We start from the raw sequence: 24,511 nt of genomic DNA on the forward strand, positions 1-24,511 counted from the left end.
TTCTACAATCTAGTATGAGCGGAGAGGCTTATTCTACAAATATTCTATGAGGGGATGTGTAAGTTTGTCCCTGCTTTCGTTACTCTTTAAAATAAAATTAAAAATTAAAATTATGTTCTAATTTAAAAATAATGTTTGATGCGATAGACTCATTCTACAAAGCTGAGGGTGATGTGTAAATCTAAATTATGTTCTAAATTGAAAAATAATGTGAGCTATAATAAGAAAAATGAATATGCTATAAAGTAATTGGAAGTAAAAAAATGTGAGCAAGATGTTTAAAACTTATACTTTCCAAAAATATTAAAATAAACTATTTGAAAATCTTTGTTAATTAATTTCATAGATATCTATATATAGAAAAAAATGTTAAAAAAAAATATTTTAATGTTGTATAAAAAAATATTCAATGTGGGTTATCATAAAATATTTTAATACAAATTAATATTGAGATATACTTAAAACATATATTAATAATTAAAATACCATTTTAATTTGTGTGATAAAACGTCTTGATTTACATTTTATGTAAAATATTTTAATGTCAATTACTTATATATATTATATACAAGTTAAAAAAAAGATGTACATATCACTAAAAAATTTTGTTTTATAGTTAAAACATTTATTTAGTCCTATATATACTCTACTTGGCATCCAAAAACACAATTTAAACAAATAAAAATAATAAATTAGATTTTACACTAAAAAAATATGATCTCTCTAAGCTTATGTTAGATCCGTACTTAATCTACTGTAGTATTATACATTATCTAACCCACATTATCAAATATTTGCAAATCAATTTTCAGTTTGAATAAAAAATATCCATTTAATACTAATATCTCATTCTGAAATTAATTAATAAAAATATTATAAAACACTACAGTATTTTCTCTTCATTTCATTTCTCTCTCCTCTCTTCATTTCATTTCTCCATATCCATCTGTTTCATTCCCCATCTGCTAGATCCATTAATTTCGTTACACTTTGTACATCAAACCCTTCCATTCCCATTCACCTGTTTCATTCCCATCCTTGTAATTAATTCATTTTTTTTAGGTTTCGTTATGTTTAGCATCAATAACACTTACCAAGCCAATCACTTTTACTAGCCTTTTTAAGAGGTGTAGCTTCTCGTAGAAGACTGGAGTACTGGTTCCTGAATTTTCTTTTGGAGGAACAGCAAAGGACTCTCGAATTAAAATGTAGTATATTTTTCCTTTTGATTAAATAAATACCTTGAAGATAGAGGGGGACATGTTGTTATACTCCCTTAACCTCCTACCAAATTCTCAAATAATAGTCGTGCCCTTGATATTTATGAATTAAAACTAGATACTGTCCTTCTAGGTGCAATTGTGTTTTCGCGTAGCGCGTAGTAAAGCTAAATTGCATAGAAGCCGAATGTTGTTGGATACACTGAATAGCTAGAATTGCAGACGTTAACAATCTACTGATATCTAACTTAAACTTCCTCAAGTTTATTCTGAGAATAAATTTATGTATATTGTCTATTTAGTTGCCCTTCCTGTTTAATTCTAATTAGCTTTAATTCTAATTTAATTATAATTCCCAGTTTGCGAAACCAAATCCTTCGTACAATTAGATTGGTCTACGTGATCGTGTTGGACATTCAGTATGCTTAGTTTGTTAAGCTTGTTAATTAAGTAGGGTTTACAGAATTTCAGTCTCTTCACCAATAAGAGGAAATCATCGAAAGCTGACTAGATGCTTAAGGAATGTAATATGGTGAAAATTTTAGAGTTGTTTTGAGTGTGATGTTATTGAGCTCAGGGTTAATACAATAAACAGGTGGAGGAGGCATAGTGGTTCGGCAGATTATTGGGTATGGAATAGTTTTATTTATTTAAAGATTATAGATTTTTTATACTAGATGGAATGGAGTTGTATAGTCTATTGTTTGGAATAGAGAAAATAAAATTATTCATAATTTTTTATTTTGTTAGAGAATTAAGAGGATATTTCATTTTTATTATATCACAAATAAATGTTTTATCAAGGGAGTTAGTAGGTCATGGAAGCAATTGGATGGAAAATTGTTTTCCTGGGATAGAGATTTTATAAGAATTTAAATTTATACAGAGACTAGAATGCAACTCATCACAATGTAATTTGTCATTTCCTAACTAAGTTTCACAACTTGATTTTCAATTTACATTTTTGTACCGAGGAAAGAAAAGAAATATGTTAACATAGATTTAAAAAACAAAAAAAACTATAAAACGAAAAAATCATTTTATTTTAATATTCAAAATATATATCATAAAATTAAAAATAAGCAAAAAAATAATATTATCTAAGAAATATTCTATTTAAAAAAAACCAAAATTAATACTATCTAAAAAATATAAATCTATTTTTTTTAATATATAGTTTTTACAAATATTAACATTTAATTAATTATTAAAAATATATTTTATAATAGTTAGTTGGATTGCGTTGTAAATGAGATTACTAGTTAGTAAATTATGTTTATTTGGAAAGAACATAAATAGATGTATATTAGCAATGTATATTAGCGTTAGTTGTTATTTCAAATAATTATTAATGTGTTTCATAAATGCATATGGACATATGTCAACAACATTTACAAATGTGGTTGTGCTAGTTTGGTATATGTTGTAGTTTTATTAGTTGGAATTGTTGATTATATTGTAAAATACTTTTATATTGAGTTTTCAATTTATTTAGTCATTAAAAACATAATTTAATTTAAATAGTGAAAAATATTTTATTAATAATTATATAATCTCTTTTTTAAAATTTAGAAAAAATATTTATTTTATTTTTCCTTTCATATCTAATTAATAATTAAATTTTGATAACAATTATAAAAAATTCAAAATAATCTCATTTGCAATCCAAAAAATGATGTTGATCTTTTGTAGCATAAGTTATGAGTGCATGATATATATATATATATATCCCAGTTGGGAAACCATATCACTACCATAACTTCAAAATTTTATGATTATTAATGTTATATGCTATTTGGTTGTGTGTCAAAATGAAGATAAAATTAGTAGAAAAACTAAACCAAAAATGGATAGACATTCCAATGACATTTCTATTGTGAGAACATCACCTAAGGTATTTGTTTCACTTGATTATCATTTAGCTGGAGAGTTCATCTGAATCAATGGTTATGATTCATTGTCATTGTCTTTGGAGTTGAAGTCTAGATATGCCAATTTCTTAGTTAGAGTTGTTAAGTTCACATTAAGCCTGTCAATTTTATAGATTAATTTTTCCATGTAGATAATAATTTCCTACTCAATATCCACTCTGTTACTAAGAATTTTTTGCATGAGTGTTTTGATGTGCCTGTATAAATTGAGGGTTTGCATATATGAGGAGGTTCAAGCTCTCGAAGCGTTCCCCACGTTCGGTATCCAATCCCTAGTCTTTGAGTCAACTTGATTGTTAGGAATATATCACCTAGATTGTCGAACTTGCTTTTCAACATTAGAGATTCCCCTTTGGACTCCTATAAGGATGATACCCTTATATCAATCCATGATTTCTTAAGTCATTTCCTAGTCCTAGGTTTGATGTGCAAAGGAGCGGAGATGGTTAGAGGTAGGAGATAGTCTAAGGCATATTCTCCTTTTCCCTCACAATTAAGCATAGGGATGGCATCTAGCCATAGAATAAAAAACTAGATAAGGTAATCAATCTATGTTGGCAGATATTGGAGAAGGGGAGACACAAAACCCTTGCAAGGGCAGCATAAAAGAATGAAATATAAATTAGAGTGAAACTTAGAGAACATGCCACTAGGATAGGAAAATAAAGAGAGTATAGAAAAACCCATCCCAACATTAAATGAAAAAGTTAGGAGGGGTGAGACGAAAAAGGAGAAAGAGAAAAAAGAAAAATAATCATGTCGGGAGGAGAAAAATTGGTCCTCCCAAAATTAAGATTCCAAGAAGGGTATGTAGCCCAATTTTTGAATTGTGAGCTACAAATAAGAAATTTATAATCAAAAAAATGTTATAGACCAGGACAAGAAAAAAACGGATCCTGAAATGCTTGAGTCTTCTTCATAGCATGTTGAAGGTGGCACTTCCTCTAGATATTAGCTTCTAACCAAGTATTGATGCTATCCTCGCATGCATCAGAGTGTCCATTGGTGGTAAAACATCGATTTTGTTTCTGATTTAATAGTTGAACTCAAAGAATAGAAACCCCAAAAACCTCCAAGAAATCCATAGATCGTGGATGTTCTATAGGTAAGAAACAATAGAGAGGGTGTCTACATTTATCATTTTTCATCTTATATCAAGATAAATGAATATTATCCCATAAATTTCCATTATAGTGTCTAAGATTCCCCTACAATATGGATGTGAGACATATCTCCCTTTGCTTGACACCGACAAGATCAAATTCATGTGTATTCTAACCTCCCACAGGTTAGCCAACATACTTCTCCAAGTGTGTTCTATGTGCAGTCATGCAAGTTTCAATTTGGAGAGAATCCTTCCACCCTCATTTATGTTTATGGCACTGATATCAAGTTTGTGAGGATGTCCCCTTAGGAGAGCACCTACCACGGGTAGCGTAATCTTGTTCTACAATTTCTTTACATGGTGCTCTAAGAGAGTTTGGTATATTTTGGAGCCAACTTTTGTGTAGTATTTCCTCATTTAACTTTAATCCTTCATTATCCAACTTATCTAATAATTTGTTTTCATTTCTTTTACATTCATGTGAGCAAAGGTTGTAGTTGTGGCTAACAAGCCCTTAATTACGTTAAGGCTTGCAATAATCCTCCAATTATTGGTAATTTTAGTTTGGCTTGAGTCATTTTGACGTTTTCTTATCATTAGTATTTTTGGAATCCCTCTCTATTATTCATGTCTCTAAACTAATTTTGTTTGTTATGATTAGGCCTTGCTCAAAAGCATGAAGTTTTGTTTCATTAATAGTATCAATACCAAGTGATCCTACATATACGTGAGTAATTTTACCATGTTCATTTCTAAATACTCCTTCATAATTGGTAGGACTAGAAATACATTTGGAGGCTCCATCAAATTTCCTTTTTAAGAATCCCTTTGGATGAAGGTTCCATTTATCTGGACTTAAGGGGCTAGGATGAGGTTGGGGTGAAGGTAAACTTGAAAGGGATTGATTGAGTCCTATAGTCAAAGAATAATGCATTCCTTAGAGTTACAATCCCATTCTTGGGATGTCTAGGGAGTGATAGAATTGTTTCTCTTACTTTCCACATAATTGAGCATCAAATTGTGATTAAGTCTAATGATTCATCTTTGAAGAAATTTATGTTTACCTCCTTCCTTATTTCCCATATCATAAATTATGGGAAGAGTTGTCATGCTCTATTTCATATTGCATTGGTGAAGGAATCCATAGTCCATTCTTCAATTGAAGACATTACATTGTCCCCTATTCTGTTTATTTGTCTAAAGGTTATGGCTAATAAATCCCATAATTATAATGTAAATTTGCATTCATTTAATAAGTCCTTAGGTGAATCTATGTTTTCCAAGTATATGTGGAAGTTAGCAAGGCCATAAAAGATTTTTCTTTGAATATTGTCCTAGGAAAGGATCTTATTTTACATGATTAGCTAGGGAAAAATGCTCCCTTTGGGCAATAATTTAGTACTCCAAATTTTTTTCCACTTATTCCCAATGTTCTGCCCTCCTCCTATAATAATATTATATGCTTCTTGTTAACAAAAGCATTATTTAGGTCGATACCCCCACTAGATAATGTTATTCCCATTTTGTATTTTAATTCTCTTGGATTCCAATTCCTTTGTTAAGGTTTGTTGAGCTTTCATGGTTATATTTGGTGGTCATTGTATGCTCCTCTCTCTTGTCTCAATTTTTTTTTACTTTTACTTTGACTAGTACTACATGACAAGGGTTTTAACTTATTATTCTAGACTAATTTTTAGATCATTCATTTCCCTTGCTTAGTCTAGTTTTGAACATTGTTCCTAGGAATCCTCCCCAACAAGGGATAGGTTTGCATCTCGTATCTCCTAGAAACAATTCTTTTGAATGGTGTGTTTATTATTCCAAGCTATATTATAAATATACAACCATTTTATTTCCCATGTAGTGATATTAGTTGGTTCTCATTTATATTTGGGGCACATGTATTTTCCCATATTTTGCTCCAAATTTTTTCAAGATTCTTAAGTCATCTCCACCATGCTTTAGCTCGAAGAGCTTGGTTGAGGATTTATGTGTCACTTAGACCTAAACCCCGTAAGAGATTTGGTTTACATAACTTCTCCCAAGCAATAAGGTCCCATTTTATTTTATTTTTTTGTCCTCCCTATATGAAAGAGCTTTGAATGTTTCTAATATTTTTTAGGATGAATTTGGGTAATATAAGAGATAAGAAAAGGAACAATGGAATAGTTTGGAGAAATAAATGAAGCAAAGTGAGTCTACTTGATAGGTTATGAATTCCATAGGTCCAACAAGAAAGCCTATTTTTCTATGTTTTGTAGGAGATATTCTCATACTTTCATACTATGGAGATTTTTGACTTGCGGAGTCCCAAGATATTTGGATGGAAGGTATCTTCTTTGAACACCTAGTAATTTGGATATGTTGACTTTGATGTCAATGGGATTGTTGAAGAATAATATTTTTATATGGAAAAATTAATGTTAGTGTCTGAGGCACTAGAAAAGTCTCTTGGAATGGATTTGAAGATTTGAGTTTACTTAATAGTTGGCTTACCCATGAGCAAGTTATCATCTACAAATTGTTGATTAGTGGAAGGTAAGTTGGAGTCATTATAAGGTATCCCTTTTAAGGGTACCTAGGAGATATTTTATTTTAAAGGATCTACCTAGGCCCTCTTCCATGAGTAGGAAGAGATAGGGAGAGAGGGTATCACCTAGTATTAATATTTTGGATGGATAAAACATAAGATAAGGGTAGAAATTGATTAGAATGGAGGAGAATGATTTTGTGATCAACATCATAACCCAAATAATCAATGCTTCAAAAAACCCATAAGCCTTTAACATGTGAAATATGAATTGTTAGTTGAGGCAATCAAGCAATTTTGACATATCAAGCTTGACTATCATACCTATCACTTTAGAGGTAGAGAGGGTCTAGACACCTTCATGAGTGATGAGAATGATGTCGTTGATTTTTCTACTTTTGACATATCTTGTTCGTTTTGTGGAAATTAGCATAGGAAGGAGAGACTTCAACCTATTATTAATGGTTTTTGAGATGATGCAATAGATGTTACTATAGAGGGCTATTGTTTTGAAGTTAATAGGGACTCAGAGTGGGATTTTTTAATAACTAAGACAATGAAGGCTTCCTTTAAAGTAGCTATAAGACAAGAGGTTGATTTTCAAGATTATTATATTAGTTTCACAACACCATTTGCAATAATAACCCAAAATTCCTAAAAGAATTCAATATTGAATCCATCCAGGCCTAGGGCTTTATTTATAGAAATCCCAATTACAATTTCTTCCACCTTTGTTAGAGTAAGTTCTCTTAATATAATTTAATTTTTTTCAGTCGTTACTAACTTGGGGATGTTCTTTATGATACTATTGAGAGCATGCCCTCTATACCTCACTAGTTATACAAGAATTACTTGAGAGTAACTCATAAGTTCCTAAGTAATTTCCTCATGAATAAATAATTTCTATTTTCATTTTTGGATTTCTTGAGATTCATAATTATATTTTGTTGACAATGCTAAATAGTTGAGCGATGGAATCATTTGGTGTTCTTATCTCCTCGTTAAACCATTGCATTCTAGATTTATTCCCCCATAAGATATCCTCTCGCTTAAATTGTTATTCTATTTGGATTTGTGTAATAGATTTTTTGTGATATAGTTCTTTTGTCCTTCCTTCCTATATACTTTTTTTTTGGATGTTATCCATTTCCCATTCTAGTTTCTATCTTACTTCATCGATGTTATCAAATTCTAGAATGCTACTCCTTGATCCTGTATTTGATAAATTTTAGCTTATGTTGCAATTGATTCATTATGTTACCATTTATTATATTTTCTTCATTTCATCAATTTTAAATATTTCTCTTAAATGAAGGGTGTCTTAGCTAGAAGGATTTAACTAATTATTTACTCTTGGGACATCATTTCTATCTATAAATTTTTTTATATGACAATAGTCTGAACTATACCAGGGAAAAATAGTAGGTTTAAATTCAAGCCCCGAGATGAAGACAGGTTTAGAGAAGTGAAATTTTTCAAATACATAAGAGAATTGTGAAGGTCATCCTATCTTATTATTCTAGGTGAATATTCCATTAAAAATTACTTGGTCAATTAGTTTTCAAGTTTGCATAAAACCTGTGAAGATAAGGGAATCATCATCTACTCTTATGTTTCCTACCTTTTCTCTTCTTTACGGAAAAGAAAAAGAAACGGAAAATAAATTCTTGGTCAATTAATTCTCAATTTTATCACAAGGTATGTGAAGATAAAAGAATCCTCATCTTGTCTTATGGTTCCTCATTTTTTCTCATATAGGAAAAAAACAAAATAAAAAAGGGAATCATCCTTTGGCATAAATATTTAGGAAAAAATTTATATTAGGAATGATGAGTGGTGTTCTTTATCCACATTGCCCAATTTCATCCTTCATAATTTATTATGAAAATGAAATAGAAAAAATGGGCACATTTAGTGTTAGATAATTATTTATTAAGGAGAAATGGAACACATAAAATATTGCAGAAATATAAACACAGAAAACACATAAAACAAGAGAGACACAGATATACGTGGTTCACCCAATTTGGGCTACATCCACCCCGAACAGCCAGTCCTTCCTTTCTATTATCCTACAAAATGAAGAGACAGAACCTACAGCAAATCTGCTGTAATATCCTATGTTTTTTCTCACAGTCTCACCTCTTTGTTTCTTGCTCAGAGAATACACATCTATATCACAGCCTCAAATACAATGCCCTCATACAAAGAGAGGGGTTGCCTTCTAGGGAAAAAAACCCTAAACTAAACATAAGTTCTATTGTCAGATCATCCGCCTAATCAACGGCCCAGATTGACTAGAAATTACTATACTTTTACAGGGAAATTTTACATCTATTTTTGGCTTCGGGGGCGCTACCCCCGAATCCCCGCCAGGGGACTGCTGGTCCCCGGACCCCCAGCCAAGGTGGATCGGCCCCCCCAGACCCCTGTGGTGGGGACAAGTCCCCCCCGCGTGGAGGGGTGTAAAAACTTCCTGGGGTATACATCCGGCTGAAACAAAGACCTCTGAACAATCATTCTCCACACACAACATTTAGAGAAATACATCAAGTCATAGTCATTTATTACAAAGAGGATTTCTGTCGAGCTTTAGTATGGTGTTAAAACACTGTAAACAAATTTACCAACTTAACAAGAACTTTACCAAGATGTCTTTTTGGAGGTTGCATTAAATCATGATTTTCATGCTAATTTTGAAAAGCCTTCATGCATCATCACCCTTTTTTTATTTCAAAAAGAAAATTCCAACATTATTAGATTATGGAATTAAAACCAAATATCATTATTACCTCACTCTTTAAAAACCACACAAATATACAAAATTTGTGATGAAATATTAGCTCTTTATTTTTAGGGTTGAAACTTAAACATTTTTCAGTCATTCCATCAAATAACAAATATGATGACTACAAAAGACATGGAAAAGCATGCCAAAATACAAAAATGGTGATGTAACATTGGTCATTTTTAGGGTTAAAATTCAAATAATTTTCGATGATGGTATTAAAGGCCAAATATCATGATTATGGAAAACACTAAAAAACAACATTTAATATTTGTATACCTTTATTTTCTTCTCCATTTTTAATGCTCATTTTAAAGTTCTTTACAATTTTTTTTAATGTTTGTTTATTTATTTATTTATTTTGTGGTTGAACTTAAAAAATAATTGACATTATGACCTTGATTGTTGGTTCCAATGAAGGTAAAAAACATAAATTCAATAATAAATTTGAAAGTGGTAGTAGGTTCTCTCTAATCATTGTGCAAACATTGGAATTCGTAGGGGGCGGGGTGGGGGGGGCGTGTCACCCTACCATCTCCCACAAAATTTGGGGGCCAGGGTGGTTGGGGTTTAACCCTATAGCCTACCAAAACATTTACGAAAACATTTAAATGGGAGGGGGTAGTGTCATCAACCCTCTCCATGCAACACACATAAGAACCACATACATTATCCCCATTATAATGTCAAGCCTTCCTTCATATGTTTTTTCTATGAGGGAAGAGGTTACTCCCTTGATTTTCTGGTATCCATGGACCTTTCCCTTACTATAGATGGGAAAATTCCTTTGGGTAGTTGACAATGGAAGGTTTATTTATGGCAATAAAGGATCAAAGTCATGACATAATTCGTAGGATTTTCACCAAACTTGGATGTTTCCCTTCTATGATGGAATGGAATTAACCTTCTCGTGCATACACAATATACTAGTCCTTGGTTGTGGAGGCTTATGACGTAGACTGTGAAAACCAAGCAACAATCAAGAATCAACCGTTAAACAAAGAGATATTTCAAATTTTGAGATGTCACTGACTGCTTTGGAGCTTGTGATGTTTTACCTCCTTCAAAGCACATGAATTCTCTGATCTCGGTCTAGTGGGACAGAAAACTCAGGGTATTGTCTTATTCGTCTGGTTCATTAATGTTATTCTCTAGTTTTGTCTCTCATCAGTGGATATTGGTTTCCTTCGTTTAAAGTCTAGGTGGGTCAGGTTGTGGCCAAATTTTTTATTTCTCTTGTCATAATCTAGGCCCTACAAAAATAATTTCATCTTTTAGCTCTCTTCACTTGATCTTTTTTGTTCACTGGCCTTTCCCACTCTTGTTTCATAAACACCCATGGTTTTTGCATCTTGAAGACTTTCTCAAACTTATTTCCGTAATTTTTGGGTTTCTAGGGTCTCGCTATCTAGATTATATACTTCCATTCTATTGCATTATGCCCATTCATGAGGGCAAAATGGGATACAGGCCTACGGGGCATGCGTTGAGATCAAGCACATTCCCAGGAAGTTGCACTCATCTTCCATTTTTCTATATCCCTCTAAAATTTGTGAAGAAATACATCAACTTGAAGCCCTCAAAACCAATGGTAAATAAGCTTATTAATATTCGAAAATATTATAGGAGGTAACTAATTAGGTTCCTGACTCTGGTAATACCAAGGAAGTACAGAGGAAATACTTGAACAGTGTTACCCTCCATTAGCAGATTAAGACTCTTATGGGTAATTTGTTAAAAGAAAATAATGAAGGCCACAATTATATAATATCCTCTTTGAATTGCATCAAGTGGGTGCAACAATACTAGTACTCCTATCAGGTTAGTTTGGATTCCTTGATAGCTCATTGGGAAAGCCACCTTCAGTGTGACATAAAACCTCCTACTCAAGTTGGAACCAATGCTCAAGGCCTAGTCCCAGTCACCTTTTTAGACTCTTCATATCATGTCATGCCATTAGGTAACTATTTTAATTCCTTTTTTAATCCAATGTACTATATTTTTAGTAGTTTATGAGTATCAATTGTTTTTATTTAACATTACTTGAACTTTCAATAGATCAAGTTTCCATAGTGGTAGATTGAGACTATGTTTTGTAGAATAGTGATATATTTATCTGATGTATGCTAAAATTTTGAGGTAATACAATCTTAATTCACTAAAAAGGGTGGCATTACATAATTTTTTAACTATTAATTACCTTTTTTTAAATAATTATCAATAAAATAATTGACAAGAAAAATTGAAAATATTTTTTAAGGGGAAAAAATTGTTTGAAAAAATAAATTAAAGTAAATTGAAGATTCCCAATTGCTAGTTAAATTTTATGGCTATGGGCTTAGGAGAATTGAGAAATTATGAGAAAACATTTTTTTTGGCAACCTAAGAAGGGAGACTCAATTCTATTTTGGGAGAAGGTTGCACATTAGTTACCAAGTCTTGACAAGAGATAGGACATCAACATTCTAGAAGAATTTACAACTAGTATGGGAGCGAAGAGGGTCAGACAATTTTGGAAGTTAGATTTAGATTCTTCACTCCCATGAAGGTGGAAAGCTAAGAGAGATTTGACATGTTTGTCATAGGAATTTCCTTGGGAAATCCTTAAACAATAATTGTTGGAGGGGAAAATAATATTCTCACATGATAGTGATATATTACGCTAGGTTGTTATGAGGGGGGGAAGCTTAATTGGTGATCGAAGTAATGTGAAATATGTGAAAATTGAGAGATCTAAGGTTCAAATCCCCCTTTTTTAACCCATATTACAGGGAGGGGGTTAGTTCATAGACGCCAAGAAGTTTACTAGTTGTTACATGTTAGGTGGGTTGTTGGGTTCGTCTGGGTCATCTATATCTATATCTATATATATATATATATATATATATATATATATATATATATATATATTGAGTTGGGGTTTGCATCCAATTGGGATGTTTACATTAAAATAAGTATACTCTTTCCTTGTGGCTCACTGTGGATTATAGAAAGACATTATTTGGCATAACACCTTATCTAGGATTCATTTTCAAAAAAAAGAAAAAAAATCTATTGTGGTGTGGATGTGCAAGCTTCCCACTTAGGACTGCATTAGAAAGAAGGGTTTTGAGCGACCATCTCTTTGTTTTCTATGTAATATGGATGAGGAGATGATGTATCATCTACTTTTATACTGATATTTTGTAGAGGATGTATAGTATTTTTTTCTTTTATCTTTTGATATGATAATTGGAATCAAGAGAACTTAGTGGAACTGATTTCTCAATCGAAATTTTCTATGTTTAAGATCCCCATAGTCAACATGGCTTGGATTTTGGTGAAAGGATTTATTCTTTGGAATTTGTGGAAAGAGAGAAATGCAAGGACTTTTAGAGACAAGAGGAGAAGGGTAGTCATGATTAAAGAGGGGATTATCCAAAATATAAGAGAAACCATCCTTGTTGTCTCTTGGTTGAAAGATAATTTGAAGGTAGAGAATATAGAGTTAAGGATTCTACAGAATTAATTTGAATTACAAGATGATATCTTTTAAGGAATAAAATTGTCTCATATAAGTCTTCTCATATTTATTCTCACCTCCTCCAAGAGCATTTATCAAATTGAATTTTTATGGGGCGTCAAAGGATAACCTTGGCATGACTAGTTTTGGAGTCATTTTCTGAGATTGTAACTCATCAACTTTGTGAGTCTTTGAAAAAAATTGTGGGTTGAACAATACAAATATGGAAGAGCTTTTGGCTTTGGAGAAAGATATTGAAATAACTATGTGTGAGAGGTTTCAGTAACTGCATATTATTGGAGATTCACAGGCTACAATTAAATGTGCACATAAAATCGTTAATGGGAAACCTCCTAGGAAGATTGTGATGATTGGGAGATTGAAAGGCATAGTTGGAAGTGAAAGCATCTTGCTTTGTCAAATGTAATATGTAATAGTCTAGCACTCCATAAGGGAGGGTAACAAGGTTGCATATTTTCTGGTGAGTTTACATTTTAAATTTCATGTTCTTAATTTGGATGTGAGCTAACCTCTCTCTAGTTTGGAGGAAGGCAAAAAACCTCTCCATTGTTTGTTTGAGGAATACATGATGGACCTCGATATGGGTGTTTATTTAGATACCAAGGATTATTTGGAAGGTATGCCATCCTTCCAAGTGTCCCGTCCTCGTAATGGTATCACAGAGGGTCGTTGACGAGTGAGTGAAGCTTAAAAAGTGGGTTCATCATTTTAAACTAGAAGTTATGACAATTGTAAGGAAAAGGCATGAGGTCTATGTGAATGGAGGTGAGGATAGTTCCTCATCCTCTCTTACCTATTTTATGTTAGTGAAATTTCATTCTAGTTTCCACTATCAGGAGTGGCTCAGTAAATTAGTATGTTTGCTGGTGTGTGTCTAGCTACGCCTCATTGTTCTGGTAAAATTGTTAAAATTTGTGAATGACATCACTTCTCATTTAATGGATCAATGTTATGGTTTTGGCAAGTTTGTTTTTCCATGTCACTTTCCTCTTTTCTTGAGGATACATTCTCAATTACTCTATTTTCTCAGGTCCTTAAGGGTGATTGTAGTTATTTGGGTAACTTCAAATTGTCCTCTTAGTGCTTGATTTCAAAAGGGTTTAGTGTTTGCATGTTATGTTATGAAATATAGTTTAAATGTTCCATTTCAATTTGGTCAAATTATTCATAGTTTGGTGTCAATGGACAATGTTAAGCATTTTAGATATTTTCATAGTTCCTTAGAATTCTATATGAAATATTTTCACTACTTGTTTTTGGGTTATGTAATGTTTTTTAGTAGTGGGGAGGTTGAAAATTTACCCAAATTCGCTCTTGTTGTGTAGCATTTGGGAGATGATTTGGCTTTTCTTGGGCCAAGTGTTCGTGGATTTTTTTCTCATCCATTTTCTTTGTTAGTAGGTAGAGTTTATTTTAGTCTTTGTTCTGAGTGTTTGTAGGAAGAGAATGCATAATAGTATAGGTCATAGAGGCAATTTTAGAAATAAAAGAAGTTGTCTTTTTTGCTATGACTTTGCTGCTAGCTTATTTCTTGTTGTTCCTTTGGAATTTAGGAAATAAAATTCACTAATGGAAATTAAAGAGGCAGGGGATTAACCTTATCACTAATATTTTGTGTTACTCTTGGAGGAGATGAAATCGGTTATAGACTGTAGTAGATTTAGGAAAGGAAGGCTTCATGTTATGAATTCAAAGGCCTTCCACCAACAAATGGCTACCTTGCCATGCTTGATATTCAAAGAAAAACAAGTGGAGAACTATAATGAATTCTCCTCTTTGGAGGATATTAAACATATGATTCACAGTCAAATGTATTGGTTGGATAATGTGGATAGTCACTTGTCTCATGTAAAACTATTTCTAGTGAGTGATTTTGCCTCTCGTTTCCTCACTGATCATTTGGTTGATAGTGGGCTGGCTCCTAGTATAATTTTTTCTAAGAGCATGCCCTGTATACCTCACTAGTTATACAAGAATTACTTGGGAGTATATCATAACTTCTTAAGTAATTTCCTCATGAATCAATAATTTTTATTTTTATTTTTGTATTTCTTGAGATTCATAATTATATTTTGTTGACAATGCTAAATAGTTGAGCAATGGAATCATTTGGTGTTTTTATCTCCTCTTTAAACCATTGCATTCTAGATCCCCCCCCCATAAGATATCCTCTCACTTAAATTGTTATTCTATTTGGATTTGTGTAATAGATTTTTTGTGATATAGTTCTTTTGTCATTCCTTCCTATATACTCTTTTTTTGGATGTTATCCATTTCCCATTCTAGTTTCTATCTTACTTCATCGATGTTACCAAATTCTATAATGCTCTACTCCTTGATCTTGTATTTGATAAATTTTAGCTTATGTTGGAATTAATTCATTACGTTACCTTTTATTATATTTTCTTCATTTCATCAATTTTAAATATTTCTCTTAAATGAGGGGTGTCTTAGCTAGAAGGATTTAACTATAATTATTTATTCTTGGGACATCATTTCTATCTATAAATTCTTTTATAGGACAATGGTCTGAACCATACCAGGGAAAAATAGTAGGTTTAAATTCAAGCCCCAAGATGAAGAAAGGTTTAGAGAAGATAAATTTTTAAAGTACAGAAGAGAATTGTGAAGGTCATCCTATCTTATTATTCTAGGTGAATATTCCATTAAAAATTACTTGGTCAATTAGTTTTCAAGTTTGCATAAAACCTGTGAAGATAAGGGAATCATCATCTACTCTTATGTTTCCTACTTTTTCCCTCCTTTACGAAAAGGAAAAAGAAATGAAAAATAAATTCTTGGTCCATTAATTCTCAATTTTGCACAAGGTATGTGAAGACAAAAGAATCCTCATCTTGTCTTATGGTTCCTCATTTATTCTCATATAGTAAAAAAAACGAAATAAAAAAGGGAAACATCCTTTGGTATAAATATTTAGGAAAAACTTCTTATTAGGAATGATGAGTGGTGTTCTTTATCTACATTGCCCAATTTCATCCTTCATAATTTATTATGACAATGAAATAGAAAAAATGGGCACATTTAGAGAAATATGTCAAGTCATAGTCATTTATTACAAAGAGGTTTTTTGTGGAGCTTTAGTATGGTGTTAAAATACAGCGAACAAATTTACCAACTTAACAAGAACTTTACCAAGCTGTTTTTTGGAGGTTACATTAAATCATGATTTTCATGCTAATTTCGAAAAGCCTTCATGCATTATCGCCCTTTTTCTTATTTCAAAAATAAAATTCCAACATTATTCAATTACGGAATCAAAACCAAATATTGTGATTACCACACTCTTCAAAAACCACACAAATATACAAAATTCATGATGAAATATTAGCTCTTTATTTTTATGGTTGAAACTCAAACATTTTTTAGTCATTCCATCAAATAACAAATATGATGACTACAAAAGACATGGAAAAACACACTGAAATACAAAAATGGTGATGTAACATTGGTCATTTTTAGGGTTAAAATTCAAATAATTTTCAATGATGGTATTAAAGGCCAAATAGCATGATTATGGAAAACCCTAAAAATCAACATTTAATATTTGTATACCTTTATTTTCTTCTCCATTTTTAATGCTTGTTTTAAGCGCTTTACAATTTTTTCTAATGTTTATTTATTTATTTTGGGTTTGAAATTTCTAAATAATTGACATTATGACCTTGATTGTTTGTTCCAATGAAAATAAAAAACATAAATTCAACAATAAATTTGAAAGTGGTAGTAGGTTCTCTCTAATCATTGTGTTGGTTAATGAAACATTGGAATTCATGGCGCGGGGGAGAGGGGGGCGTGTCACCCTACCATCTCCCACAAAAGTTGCGGGGGGGGGGGGGGGGGGGGTGGTTGGGGTGTCACCATGTAGCCTACCAAAGCATTTACCAAAACATTTCAATTAGAGGGGGTAGTGTTGTCAACCCTCTCCATGCAACACACATAAGAACCACATACATTATCCCCATTATAATGTCAAGCCTTCCTTCATATGTTCTTTCTGTGAGGGGAGAGGTTACTCCCTTGATTTTCTGGTATCCATGGACCTTTCCCTTACTATAGGTGGGAAAATTCCTTTGGGTAGTTGATAGTGGAAGGTCTATTTATGGCAATAAATGATCAAAGTCATGACATAATTCGTAGGATTTTCACCATACTTGGATTTTTCCCTTCTATGATGGAATGGAATTAACCTTCTTGTGCATACACAATATACCAGTTCTTGGTTGTGGAGGCTTGTGACGTAGATTGTGAAAACTAAGCAATGATCAAGAATCAACCTTTAAATAAAGAGATATTTCAAATTCTGAGATGGCACTGACTACTTTGGAGCTTGTGATGTTTTCCCTCCTTCAAAGCACATGAATTCTCCGATCTCGATCAGGTGGGATAGAAAACTCAGGATATTGTCTTATCCGTCCGGTTCATTAATGTTACTCTCTAGTTTTGTCTCTCGTTGGTGGATATTGGTTTCCTTCGTTTAAAGTCTAGGTGCGTCAGGTTGTGGCCAAAGTTTTTATTTCTCTTTTCATAATCTAGGCCCTACAAAAATAATTTCATCTTTTAGCTCTCTTCACTTGATCTTCTTTGTTCACTGGCCTTTCCCACTCTGGTTTCATAAACACCCATGGTTTTTGCATCCTAAAGATTTTCTCAAACTTATTTCCCTAATTTTTGGGTTTTTGGGGTCTAGCTATCTAGATTATATACTTCCATTCTATTGCATTATGCCCTGTAAAATGATGCACATTCATGAGGGTGACAGGGCATAGAGGCCTATAGAGCATGCGTTGAGCTCAAGCTCATGCCTAGGAAGTTGCACCCATCTTCCATTTTCCTATATCCCTCTAAATTTGTGAAGAAATACATCAACTTGAAGCCCTCAAAACCAATGGTAAATAAGCTTATTAATATTCGAAAATATTGTAGGAGGTAACTAATTAGGTTCCTGACTCTGGTGATACCAAGGAAGTACAGAGGAAATACTTGAACATTGTTACCCTCCATTAGCATATTAAGACTCTTATGGGTATGGTGTTAAAAGAAAATAATGAAGGCCACAATTATATAATATCCTCTTTGAATTGCAGCAAGTGGGTGCAACAATACTAGTACTCCTATCAGGTTAGTTTGGATTCCTTGATAGCTCATTGGGAAGGCCACCTTCAGTGTGACATAAAGCCTCCTACTCGAGTTGGAACCAGTGCTCAAGGCCTAGTCCCAGTCACCTTTTTATACTCTTCATATCATTTCATGCCATTAGGTAACTATTTTATTTCTTTTTTTAATCCAATGTATTGTATTTTTAGTAGTTTACGAGTATCAATTATTTTTATTTAACATTACTTGAACTTTCAATAGATCACGTTTCCATAGTGGTAGATAGAGACTATGTTTTGTAGAATAGTGATATATTTATCTGATGTATGCTGAAATTTTGAGGTAATACAATCTTAATTTACCAAAAAAAGTGGCATTACATATTTTTTTAACTATTATTTCTTTTTTAAATAATTAACACTAAAATAATTGACAAGAAAATTTGAAAATATTTTTTAAGGGGAAAAAATTGTTTGAAAAAATAAATTAAAGTAAATTGAATATTCCCCATTGCTGGTTAAATTTTATGGCTATGGGCTTAGGATAATTGAGAAATTATGAGAAAACATTTTTTTTCAGAACGTAAGAAGGGAGACTCAACTCTGTTTTCGAAGGAGGCTGCACATTAGTTACCAAGTCTTGACAAGGGATAGGACATCAACATTCTAAAAGAATTTACAACTAGTATGGGAGTGACGAGGGTCAGACAATTTTGGAAGTTAGATTTAGATTCTTCACTCCCATGAAAGTGGAAAGATAAGGGAGATTTGGCATGTTCATCCAAGGAATTTCCTTGGGAAATCCTTAAACAAGAATTATTGGAATGAAAATAATATTCTCACATGATAGTGATATATTACAGTAGGTTGTTGTGAGGGGGGAAGGTTAATTGGTGATCGAAATAATGTGAAATTTGTGAAAACTAAGAGATCTAAGGTTCAAATCCCCCTTTTTTTAACCCATATTACAGGGAGGGGGTTAGTTCATAGATGACAAGATATTTACTAGTAGTTACATGTTAGCTAGGTTGTTGGGTTCGTCTGGGTCAGATATATATATATATATATATATATATATATATATATATATAGAGAGAGAGAGAGAGAGAGAGAGAGAGAGAGAGAGAGAGAGAGAGAGAGTTGGGGTTTGCATCCAATTGGGATGTTTACATTAAAATAAGCTCTTTTCTTTTGGATCACCGTGGATTATAGAAAGACTTATTTGGCATAAGACCTTATCTAGGATTCATTTACAAAAAAAAAAAAAATTCTATGGTGGTGTGGATGTCCAGGATTCCCACCTAGGACTACGTTAGAAAGAAGGGTTTTGAGTGACCATCTCTTTGTTTGCTATCTAATATGGATGAGGAGATGATGTATCATCTACTTTTTTACTGATATATTATAGAGGATGTATAGTATTTTTTTTCTTTTATCTTTGGATATGATAATTGGAAAAGAGAGAACTTAGTGGAACTTATTTCTCAATGGAATTTTTCTATGTTGAAGATCCCCATAGTCAACATGGCTTGGATCTTGGTGAAAGGATTTATTCTTTGGAATTTGTGGACAGAGAGAAATGAAAGGATTTTTAGAGACAAGAGGAGAAGGCTAGTCATGATTAAAGAGGAGATTATCCAAAATATAAGAGAAACCATCCTTGTTGTCTCTTAGTTGAAAGATGATTGGAAGGTAGAGAATATAGAGTTATGGGTTCTATAGAAATTAAATTTGAATTACAAGATGATATTTTTTAAGGAAAAAAAATGTCTCATATAAGTCTTCTCATTTTTATTCTCACCTCCTCCAAGAGGATTTATCAAATTAAATTTTTATGGGGTGTCAAAGGATAAACTTGGCATGACTAGTTTTGGAGTAATTTTCTGAGATTGTAACTCATCAACTTTGTGAGTCTTTAAAAAAAATTGTGGGTTGAATAATAAAAATATGGAAGAGTTTTTGGCTTCGGAGAAAGGTATTGAAATAACTATGCATGAGAGGTTTCATTAACTCCATATTATTGGAGATTTGCAGGCTACAGTTAAATGTGCGCAGAAAATAGTTAATGGGAACCCTCCTAGGAAAATTGTGATGATTGCGAGTTTGAAAGGCATAGTTGGAAGTAAAAACATCTTGCTTTGTCAAATGTAATATGTAATAGTCTAGCACTCCATAAGGGAGGGTAACAAGGTTCCATATTTTCTGGTGAGTTTGGGTTGTAAATTTCGTGTTCTTAATTTGAATGTGAGCTAACCTCTCTCTAATTTGGAGGAAGGCAAAAAACCTGTCCATTGTTTGTTTGAGGAATACATGATGGACCTTGATGTGGGTGTTTATTTAGATACCCTGGCTTATTTGGAAGGTATGCCATCCTTCCAAGTGTCTCATCCTCGTAATGGCATCATAGAGGGTCGTTGAGGAGTGAGTGAAACTTAACGAGTGGGTTCATCATTTTGAATTGGCAGTTATGACGATTGTAAGGAAAAGGCATGAGGTCTATGTGAATGGAGACGAGGATAGTTCCTCATCCTCTCTTACCTATTTTATGTTAGTGAAATTTCATTCTAGTTTCCACTTTCAGGAGTGGCTCAGTAAAGTAGTATGTTTGTTGTTGTGTGTCTACCTACGCCTCATTGTTCTGGTAAAATTGTTAAAATTTGTGAAGGACTTCACTTCTCATTTAATGGATCAATTTTATGGTTTGGGAAAAAAAAAAAATTCCATGTCACTTTCCTCGTTTCTTGGTGATACATTGTCAATTACTCTATTTTTTTGGGTCCTTAAGGGTGATTGTAGTTATTTGGGTAACTTCAAATTGTCCTCTTAGCACTATATTTCAAAAGGGTTTAGTGTTTGCATGTTATGTTATAGAATGTAATTTAAATGTTCCATTTCAATTTGGTCAAATTATTCATAGTTTGGTGTCAATTGACAATGTTAAGCATTTTAGATATTGTCATAGTTCCTTAGAATTCTGTATGAAATATTTTCACTACTTTTTGTTGGGTTGTGTAATGTTTTTTAGCAGTGGGGAGGTTGAAAATTTGGTCAAATTCACTCCTGTTGTGTGGCGTTTGGGAGATTATTTGGCTTTTCTTAGGCCAAGTGTTCGTTGATTTTTTTCTCATCCCTTTTCTTTGTTAGAAGGTAGAATTTATTTTAGTCCTTGTTCTGAGTGTTCCTAGGAAGAGAATGCATAATAGTATAGGTCGTAGAGGGAATTTTAGAAATGAAAGAAGCTGTCTTTTTTGCTATGACTTTGCTGCTACCTTATTTGTTGTTGTTCCTTTGGAATTTAGGAAATAAAATTCACTGCTAGAAATTAAATAGGCAGGGGATTAGCCTTATCACTAATATTTTGTGTTACTCAGGGAGGAGATGAAATCGGTTCTAGACCGTAGTAGATTTAGGAAAGGAAGGCTTGATGTTATGAATTCAATGGCCTTGCACCAACAAATGGCTACTTTTCCATGCTTGATATTCAAATAAAAACAAGTGGAGAACTATAATGAACTCTCCTCTTTGGGGGATATTAAAATATGATTCACAATAAAATGTATTGTTTGGATAATGTGGATAGTTTCTTGGCTCATGTAAAATTGTTTCTAGTGAGTGATTTTGCCTCTCGTTTCCTCACTAATCATTTGGTTGATAGTGAGCTAGTTGCTAGTATAATTTATTCTAAGAAAGATTAGTGATGGTGGGTTTCATGAAGTCTTGCTCCAAACTTTTGGCATACATCATTCAGTTATATATTTTCCATGGCTGTCCAAATATCATTTCGGATCTGAAGTGAAATGTCATAAAATTATGCTTATTACCAATTTGATGCATTCTTGAAAATTGTCTAGTCCCTTGCTACTCTTCTTATGGATGTTTCAATGGTTAACTTGGTATTTTATAGTTTATGTGAACTTTGGAGGTAATTTTGTTACAGGCCCTCTGTCTCTGGTTCAGAGGTAGACGGTCATCATTTTTGTGCTGGTGATATCGTTTCAATGACCTTTTGTGGAACGTTATGCATGCTCTTGGTTTTGTGGAAGACTCTATGTTTTGATGCATATGGCACTTTTATGGGCTTTTATTGTCCCACACGTATTTTGCAAAATATTTTATCTTTGTGTTTTCTTTATTATGCTATGAATTATCGATTGGTTTTCTTATAGTTGGTAAGAAATGCATTGGTCACAAGGAATGTTGATGATCATTTTGTACTGGAGGCATGGTACAATGCTTTAGTTATTGAACTTATTGATATTTTTTCCTCCTTTTGATATTGTACCTCTATCCATTTATGGTTTATGGGCATCTTATGAATGCATCTTGGTGATATTTTTTTCCTCCTTTTGATATTGTACCTCTATCCATTCATGGTTTATGGGCATCTTATGAATGCATCTTGGTGTTTTTATGGAGCGAAGGTTTGTTGAGTTTCTTTTGAAGATGTTGTTGTGAAAGATTGAAGCGAGACCTAGAGTGAGCACTATATTTTTCACTAATTGGTTTCCCCTACTTTCATTTTTAAAATTTGTTGTTTCTCATTTTTGGTTTCTATTATTTTAGATCCATGATATGTAGTGATGCTAACTTTATTTGATACATAGTCTTTGTATGGTCTATAGATTTGGTAAATGTTGTAATGATGAGCACTGTAAATGTTGTAATGATTAGCATCTTCTACTCTGTTGTAATGTGGATGATGAGTTTTTTTAGCTTCTTTTGTATCGCTGTGGGGAGATGGAGATGTTTACAATGCACTCAATGTAAACTATGTTTTATTATGAACACTAAGTGTTCCAACTCACAAAAATAATCAGAGATCTCCTTTTTATTCCTAAAAAAAAAAATATAAAAGAATTTTAAAAAATTATTAATATTTAAAAAAATTGTACAACAAAAAATTAAAAACAATCTAACTAAAACTCATATATTAAAAATTAGAAAATAAATAAATAAATTTAGTAAATAATAATAATAATAATAAAACTATTGTGCGAAAGGAAATGTTCATCATGCCACTCTCATGCAATGTTCATCATGCCACTTTCCTATCTCACCATAGTTTTGTTTCTTTTGTTTTTTAATTATTTATTTTATATATACATATTTTCTTTTAATTTTTTTAAAATTAAATGTCTATTTTTTATTAGTGTTTATATATATATATACAGGTTTATATTCAATTTCTTCTTTTGGTTTTTTTTTCTTGGCTTCATGAAATAGAGCCTCGCAATTCCTATAGTTGGCTAGTATTTACTATTGTAGATTCATCTTAATTTATGATTTACTAAAAGTTAAGATGGATCAAATTTATTTTTACTCCAAAAATAATTGCACTTCAATATTTTTTATCCCTCTCTAGATTGGGTACATTTAGAGTTAAAATGGACTTAAACTAATTTAATTATTAATTATAATTACTTATAAATATAATTGTTAATTTTTTATTATTTATATTTTAATTGTTTTTCTTTATGTTTTATTTTTCTCTTAAAATGTTTTATTAATAATTAAAATAATTATTTATTTATCTATTTAATTTTTTTTAAATGTAATTTGATGGACTCAGACCACATATTACTTGGCTAGTTAGTGGACAAGGTTGGTTCTATGTAGAAACCCAAGTGGATGTACCTACGTTGAATTTAAATTTCTAATATATTTATTCATGTATCAACCGCGTAGATTGAATGTTCTTGGAAAATATTTTGTCTGATACATAGATCCACGACAACAATGGATAGGTTCGCACTCCCAATATAATAAATTGAAAGTGAACAACAAAATTGTGAGCCGTCGAGTGGCGCACGTGAAGGTGCACTCTCCTCTTCCTCAAACGGTTATTTAGTCTTCGTCTCAGGCAGTCATTTAGCCTTCATCTCCTCCTTTCCATAGCCTTCCTCTCTTTGTTTCTCAAGGGCCTGCGTGTCCTACCATTTTAAACAAATCACAATCATCCAGTTTCTCCATGGAGTCCCCAAATCGATCTACACACCCTTCAGCGATGAGAGGGCAGACACGGAAAACAACCTTTCGTGTACCCCTCTGCAGCTAATCAATGTACTTTTCTTCGAATTCATGACAACTATTGTTGAAAATGGCACTGCATCTATCAAATGCCATCGAGAATCGATTGGCAAACCTAGGCATCCAAATCATCACTTTATAATGCCATAAGACCTCTCATGCTTCATGTTGTCGGTAACGCGTGGAAGGGTTCTTCCGAGAGGTCCACAACTTCGATGACTAGAGATATATTTTCGTTTCCGATACCGGGGGTGTACTCTACACCAGCTAGGA

The sequence above is a fragment of the Pinus tabuliformis genome, chromosome 4_1 (assembly GCF_031772625.1).
Source record: "Pinus tabuliformis cultivar Carrire ecotype Pingquan chromosome 4_1, CPIR1, whole genome shotgun sequence".
Lineage (NCBI taxonomy): Eukaryota > Viridiplantae > Streptophyta > Pinopsida > Pinales > Pinaceae > Pinus > Pinus tabuliformis.